This window comes from Cinclus cinclus, chromosome 6 (genome assembly GCF_963662255.1).
Source record: "Cinclus cinclus chromosome 6, bCinCin1.1, whole genome shotgun sequence".
NCBI classification, from domain to species: domain Eukaryota; kingdom Metazoa; phylum Chordata; class Aves; order Passeriformes; family Cinclidae; genus Cinclus; species Cinclus cinclus.
In genome coordinates this window covers 19,745,345-19,753,727 of record NC_085051.1, presented here as the reverse complement: position 1 = coordinate 19,753,727, position 8,383 = coordinate 19,745,345, and positions in this window count along the sequence as shown.

The window sequence follows — 8,383 nt, the reverse complement described above, 5'->3', positions numbered from 1 at the left end:
CTTCAGTTTCTCTCCAGAGAGACAGGAGTGGGTGCATGCACACAGAAATGATGTGTGTCTGCACGAGAGGGATCTGCTCTTGCTTAAGGTACATATTTATTATTCACTAAATCTAGTAAAAGGCACCAAGTTTGTCTCTGAGACTGAGCAGCTGCCACAGTTGTTTAGGAGTAGCAGCAAGCCAGGCCATCAGGGTACCCTATTAACTCCTACTTGTTTCTACTGCAGAAGATACGATTACAATTTTAATAATCAGACAGAAGGAAGCTGGAGGGAACCAGAAAACTTGCCATACAGCAAGGGAAGATGCAAGATGATGCTCAAAGACTGCAAAACTGTTGTTTGATGATTATGGAGTGACTGAAGGTGGTTTTGCCTTCCTCCTCCTATCAGGGTGCAACTGCAGGTAGAGTAGAAACAAGGAAGCATTTTGTTCACAGCAAAAAAAAAAAAACCCGGCCAAGCAAACAAAACTGATTGCTACTTCAGCAAATTGGAAGAGAGCAACTTTTGTCTGTGTGTTAATGAGGCTGCTGTGGAGACTTGGGTCAACAGAAGAGCACAATTAATTTTTACTGGAAGTATTGTGACAACAGACACTGAAATATCAAAGCTTTGGAGATGTGTGCAGCCTGGATATTTATTTACTTGTCACCTCCATGTAGTCAGTGCAGATGAGGTAGGGGTTACTCTGCAGTTAAGTGGACCACATTCCTTTTCTCCCAGCTTTGGAAGCTGGGGCCAAAAGAAGGTGTCACCTTCCCTCTTCCCATCCTAAGGGACTTCATCTTAGTTTGAATGAATCACTTCCAATTTCCCTAAGTGTTCAACACCTAGGTAACTTGTTCCAGTGCTATGGCAGAGGCCAACAAAACAGGCTGCAATGAACTATGACAGGGAAAACAGGTGTGAAGGGGAGACACTCCATTGCTTCAGGACAGGAGCCTTTGGGAAGAGCAGAAATAAAATCAGTTTAGGGTTTTTCCTCAGCCTGCAGTCTTGGGGCAGATTTCACTACCTATTTTTACTTTGAACTTAAAATAAGTAAACTATTTGGTTTTGTCATTCTCTCTCCTCACAGCAGCTTATAAAGTCTAAGTCATAGTGTTTGCAAAGCAGTCAACAATTCCCAGGGAGAAAGTACAATGAAAGGCCAGCAACCAGCCTCAGCCACTGCTGTCATGAAGTACGAGGAGTCCAGACACAGGGCAGAGGGAGGAAAAAGAGGGGAGTGATGAAGCAACCAGCCCAAGGGCCATCTTCCCCGGCCCCTTCCCTGACTGAGAGATGCTCAGCTTGCCATGATACAGTTTAATATTCAGAAGGTCACAGTTTCAACTTTTGCCTCAGGCCTCCCAGACTCCTTGGCACAGCATTTCAAATTGCATTAATCTGGGAGAGAGGCAAACAAAAAAGTTAGTTTTCTCCCAGGGATTGCTTAAAATAGAAAGCAAACAAATGTCATTGCTGACATGCACAGCCCTGGAGACAGCAGTGAGATGCACAGACACAGACAGATGCCTACGACTGGCTTCTGTGCTTGATCAAGACTACAATTCTTTAACTATCAGCCCAATATTTTCTGCATAGAAGATGTTTTTTTCATATCAGATTATGGAAGATAGTTGAACAGCTTTCCATTCACATGCTGGGCCATTTGGTGAAATATCTGAATACTGTGGTGGCTTGCTCTCAGTTTTCCACCACTTTCTTTTCCACAGTCTCCTGTGTAATTTGTTCTGTCTGGCTGTTTCAAAGCACATCCTTATGATGTCCTTCTACTCTATTTAAATCACCATCTGTTTGTTTCATTAGCAGTCTCATTTGGGGGGTGGAGTGTGTTGAGGAGGTCATTCAACATCTCAAAATTAAAAGCTTGGAACTAATATTCTTCAACTAGAAAATGATAAAATGCTTCTCTTTGGCATTTTCCAGAAGCTTGTCTAAAAGCAACCCAGTGCCAATTTCTTGATACTTTCCCCTTTTCTTTTACCTTAACTGAGAATCATTGCTTTATTTGTAGACTAAAAACTAAATGCTTCACACAGTTCAAGGAGAGGTTGCTAAATAATTGGGCTAATACTCCACAGGTCCACTTATGTATCTGAGCACACAGCTTCCAGCAAAGAAATGTGATGTTACTGGACACAATCCCAGTCCCCCCAGAACCACCAGCTCCTCCTACCCTGCTTTCAGTGGGGTCAAATCCAGCCGAGAGTGCTCTAGACCTGGAGTCCATGGACCAGCACCACGTTTGATTGATGAGAGGGCTGCCACACAGCTTATCTAGAAAAATGCACAATGCCAAAACATAAGCAGACATAAAGAGGGAAGCGTTTGTCACCCACAGTGCCCGTGTCACATGAGAGACAAAGGATCATTTTTCATGTCTCTACCAGGGAGTGCAAGCTTGTTGAGATATGATGGCAACTCATTGATCTTGGAAAAAAATCTGAGTAATTTCTTGCTGAACCAGAGGGGGTGCAACAAATTTAGCTTCATGTCTTCATACCTGCCTTGTTCTGTAGCACAGGATGAAAAACAAGCCCTGCCAAAGAAGGGAAAGGAGACTACTGCATTGCATTTGATTATATTGCCTTGTGTTTGATTTTTGGGTGATGCAGGTAGGCTGCAGGGGGAAAAGGAAGAGCAGGCAGACTAGAAACATGAAGGGTCACACAGTGATTTGTTTATTTACTGAGTCATTAACTCAGCAGTAACCCTCTGAGATGTTTTATTGGTTTAGAACCCAGTTTTGAAAGGTTCTTCTTTAAGTTGTGACTCCTAGACTCACCAGACTGCAGCTGAAGCTACTAATTTCCCAGTGGAAAAAAACAAGACACATCATAACTGATGATGTGAAAAACACAAACACATCATAACTAATGTACTGCTCATCTGTATGAATGCAGAATACTGCTTACAGAGAAGTAAGCTACCAGTAAGTACATGCATGCTACCTCTTGCATGTACTACTGGATGAAAATATGGCTGCATTAGGACAAGTGGTGCCTCAGATGCCAGGCAGGTCTCAAGTTACCAAGCCATCACAGAATGCTGCTGGGGAGCACCTGTGTGCTCCCAGCCTGCCACTTCAAAGAGGGATGCTTAGCTGCTTCTTCCCACTGGCTGCCTAAAGACTGTGAGCAGAGACCTAAGCAGGTCAAGGCACAACACTGCAGCCAGACCTTCATGCTGGAAAGCTTTGGGACAAAATTATCAGGAATAGTTTCAGCAACAGTGCAGCCAGATGGACCAGGGCAGTGATTGTCCCCCTGTACTGGGCACTGGTGAGGCCACACCTTGAGTGCTGTGTCCAGTTCTAGGCCCTCACTACAGGAAAGTCACTGAGGTGCTGGATTGTGTCCAGGGAAGGAAAGGGTCTGGAGCACCAGTCCTGTGAGGAGCAGCTGAGAGAGCTGGGGGTGTTCATCCTGGGGAAAAGGAGGGTCAAGGGAGAGCTTATCACTCTCTACAGCTGCCTGAAAGGAGGGTGCTGCCAGGAGGGGGCTGGCCTCTTCTCCCAGCTAACAAGTGACATGGATGAGAGGAAACGGCTTCAAGTTGTGCGAGGGGAGGCTCAGATTGGATATTAGGTGAATGTTGAGCTGTGAAAATATCCCATAAAAGCTCAGAGGTTACTTTGATTCCTTGAATTACATTTTATCAGTAGGGCACTGTCAAGCAGTTATGTAAACTGAAGAGAAAGCAAGGGCAGAAGGCAGCCTTCAGACAGAGCATGCACAGGAGCACCAGACCTTCACCAAAGGGAAATGTAATACCAAGCTGACAGAAGAGATCTAACCACAGGCACAAATAAAATCCAAAATTCTTCAGGGCATCTTAATAAACTAGCAGACTGAATAGAGATAAGGGCAGACAGATCCTCTGGTATTTTCCTAACAGTTGCTAGTGGTGAGGGGAAGCCTCCCCATAGCCTCAGGGATCCTTCATAGGTGACTGATGGTGTGAAGACAGACACTTGCCAAAGGGTGCAGCGCAAACCTGTTTCCAGGTGACAGTTCATGTTCTTATGCCCCCTTTCCCCTCTATTTCCTCCCCTTTGCCTTGAGACCTGTCATAGTCCATTTGGTAAAAATGATCTGTGCAACTCCTGTTTAAGGAGATACTTGGATCCCATAATGTGGTTTAAGGGTTTTCAGACAGACTTAGTCCTGGGGCTGCCACAGAGGTTCGGCTACCATCCTCAGCCACTGTAAAAGGGCTGAAGTCCAAAGCCCTTGTATTGAGCATACCTAGCAATCCAGGATCTCTCATCACATGGATCCTGCAACCATACAGGTGACTGCAGAGTGGCAGAGCAGACTGCATCCACTGAAACAAGTGCCCTTTTCTTCAAAGGAATGTGAAACCCTTGGGTGTGCCTATGCAGGCATGTCCTGTGCACTAAGAGGTAATGAGCAGCCCCTGGAGCTGCTGATGCTGCCAGCCCACCATGCAGCAGGATTAACCTCTGCTTACAACAGGGTTATAAGGCTCATTACTCAGCAGCTGAAGGGAGGCTCACCCTGAGCCCAGTACAGTGGTATTTGCCTTCAGCTCTTGCCTGACCTGGGCTTTCACCACACACCCCCCAGGAAAATACCAAGAGCAGGGTCTGCTCTGATGGCATTAGCAGGCAGCAATGCAATTGGCACTCCAGCTCCCTGTCTGCCTTTTCCTCCCCAGCCAAAGCCTCATCCTCTTAGGGTTTTGCATTTGGTTCTGTGTCTTGCTGTCACACCACACTATCCCCTTACAGCCCAGAGCAGCTCAAAGTCCATCCCGCTGAGCACAGCAAGTGTTTCCCTACCTGGTCTGTGCTGGGAACAGCTCCTCTGCTTATTTCATCAGATTAACAAAAAATATGCTATCAGCACATTGGCAGGCTCTTGATATCTTTGCTGGCAGGCTTTAATGGCCTCAGGTCTTCTAAGGCATTTCATTCATCTGGTGACTGTCAGGCTGCAAGAGCATCAGGGTACTCTCCCCCACATCCCCTTCCTCAAAGCAGAGATAAGAGCACAGCTATTTTAAAAGCAGAAGGTGAGATGAAAGCATTCACTTTAGTTAGGATGCTGCTGCCATTCCATAATTAACTTCACCTAAATTTTCAAAGGAAGAAAAAAATAAAAAAAGACATCCAAAAGTCATTTTGAATCACTCTCTCGCCCACATTAGCCATCTCATTCTTGATATCAATATCAAGAAAAGAAAGTGGGGACCTCTTTTATTTTTTTAATAATATTACCCATCAAAGCACTATCTTGAGCTAATTTTTCAAATGCCAGCATGAAAGGCAGTCAGGTCACACACTTCTCTCTGTAGTTCCATGTATCTCTTTGGGCTACCTATAAAGTCAGGGTCAAAACTGAACATTTCTCCCTCCCACCTCCTCCCCCTCCTTTCCCCAGTTCCATAAAGCAGAAAATGCTGGTGCCAGACGTCTGACGAAGTGTTCCTTCAGGGCCTCTAGTACCTGTGGCCCTCCCCTCCACACACTGTAATTCCAGTGTGCATCTTTAAACCAGCATTATTTACAGCAACCCATTTCCAGTGCACTCCCCCAGCTCCCTTCTGGAGTCCACATATTTGTTAAGCTACAACCTTCCTTTGTGGAAACCTACAGAAATACCTACTCTAGGGTAAGACCCGGCCTGGAATCTTATTCTAGAGCAAAATCCTCCTCTATGTGAAGAGCTATACAGAGTTAACTGTTTCAACAAGTCTACAGAAACAACAGGAATAACAAATACCTAGAAGATAGAAGAAAATAAAGAATTCAAACATTTGTTCATGTTTTTTGATCACTACAAGAATTTTTCACAAAAAGAACTTAAAACAGTTACCTGCATGTCCAGACTTACCTCCTTTTCTTTTTCCTCCTTAAAACTGAAAAAAAATCTCATTTAAAGGTTTCAAATACATGGATAAGACAACACCATCCAGTGGTCACGAAGCTGGATCTTGGAAGATGCAGGTTCTGTTATGCCTGAAACTCATTTTAATGTCTCTCCCTGTCTCAGGTGTTCCTAGTTAAAAACAGTGCAAATCTTTCTCCCATCCCTGCAATGGATAAAAAGGGAGAGAAAGTGGTTAGCTGCTTGAGAAACATGACGTAAAAAAAGCGGCTGAACTATTTCCATGTAGCCTCCTGAAGGAAGCCGACAATTGGTCTAGTATGATTTTCACATATTTCAGGTATCAGATACTAGACAGAATAACTCATGCCACCAAACCTGAAACAACCATTGGTTTTTCCTGTGAGTGCTGCACTTGCAGCTCCACTCAGAGTCACAGTGCAGGAATTTCTAACCCTGACCTGCAGCCAGCTCCTAGACTGGCCTTGCTGATGAAGATCTGCTGCATCTCTCAGGTTCACAAGTTTGCTGCTTTTATTTTTTTCCCCTGTAGAAGCTCAGGTACAATTTTGTTTTATGCAATTCATGTCTTAACCAGCATATCTAACATGACACCTTGCAAGTGGATATGTAAACCAGCTCCTTTATTTCTGAAGCAAAGCACTCTCCAAATCCACTTCACGTAATTCATTGGTTCTGCTAACTCCTCTGCTCTGCACAGATTGCCAAGGGAGAACAATAAATACAGCAACAGATGCATGGAGAATTTTTGCTCTTGACTATGCATCATATTTGAGTAAACAGAAATTAGCAAAAGGGCAGCCAAGTATCAACCATTCTTCCTTAGTCTGCAAATTCACTTATTGAGCAGCACGTAAATATTTCTTATTCATGTACAAGAGCTGGAACACACAAGAAATCTCCAAAGCAGTTATACATACACATTAAACAGCCAACCTTACTGTCCTCCCCTTACCCCACAACTCTGTGAGATAGTGCTATTTTGGATGCAGCATTGGGTGAGGAGCATTTGGAGCATTTTCTGAAATAACTGTCACAAATCAGAAGAAAAATCTACTCTGTCAAAAAAACCATTGTACTTCTTCGTCACTGTGCCACAACAGAACTCACATCTGTCAAGGAAATAGCAGGTACTCCAAATAAACGTAAGAGTCTCAGATTCATTCAGTCAAATTAATGTTACCAGGAAGCTCCTGGAGAAGTGAGAGGTTTGGGTGAAGCCAAACTGTTACTCCCCTTGCTCCTAGATGGGTGAAAGTTGTTGTACTTTTGTGCTGAGAAATACAGTGGTTTAAATTTGAAGGAGTTACAGGCTGTGGCACCAAATAATGAGAGATGAAAGGTTTTACCCCAGGGTAACTGATAGGAATTAACCATAGGTAAGAAGAAATTAGGAAAAAAAAGAAAAGCCACCTGTACAGTGGCTGTTGGGAAATGACAGTCTCAAATAAATTCTCAGTGAGTGGGGGTCTTCTGCATGGTATCCAGCATCAAAGTAACTGCATCTACTGAAACACTTTGTCCCCATTCCCACAGAAATGCTAAGGGTCAGATCAGCCCCAAAACTGCTCTACCTCTTCTTCTACAGTGGTCCCTGCAAAAAGGCTGTAAGGAAAACTATTGAGATTTTGGGGAGCAGAGAATCATGTTTCAATTTATCTGTTCACAATATGTTTGACAGACAAAAAGAAAAGTTAATTCCCTAGACAGATCCATCCAGTACTTTTCCAAAGTGCTTTATGCAATATGCATAACCTCAACTTTGCTTTGAAAAGCAAAGAAGAGCTGTGTATTTCCACATGAAGATGTCTTTGCTTCAATTAATAACAGCACATCATTTTGGACTACAGCTCCCCAAACAGTGAAAAGCTGCTCTTAGTTCTCTCTCCAACAGATAACTGAGGCTGACTGATTAATAGACTGCTTGCAAAGCAGCAAGAAAAGATGTTGCACTCAGAAATCACTGCTGCCTATTTAATTTTTAAGGTGTAAAAATTAGGATCTTTAAATAAATCAAAGCAGAGAACAAAAAGATTAATTAGGGAGCTTAGCTGGAGAGTGTGGTATTTATTATCAACATTTCTCAACTACATCTCTTGCTGAGATGTGACTGAACAAGCCAGTCCTGAGACCCCTCCCCTGCAGAGAGCCCACTGTGGCAGCCTCAAAAGCCCCATCTCCCTTGTGCCACTGGTGTGAATTCTGGATCCACAGGTATCTTGGAGCAGATTGCCAGCGCAAACAAAGATTTCCATCTGAGAATCTGAGTCAGGGCATGTGATTCAATTAATGAGGATAACAATAAAACTGGCATGCCTTTGTGAATCTAGTAAGTGGAGAAGAATCATGCAAGTGAAATATGTCAACTTCTGTATATTTACAGAGATTCAACTACCTAGACATAACATTTGAATTAGTTTGCCTCAGTCTGGGAAAATAATTTCATAACATTGGGGTTTTTCTTATAGTAATCCTTTGAGCGACAGGACTTTCACAAGAAG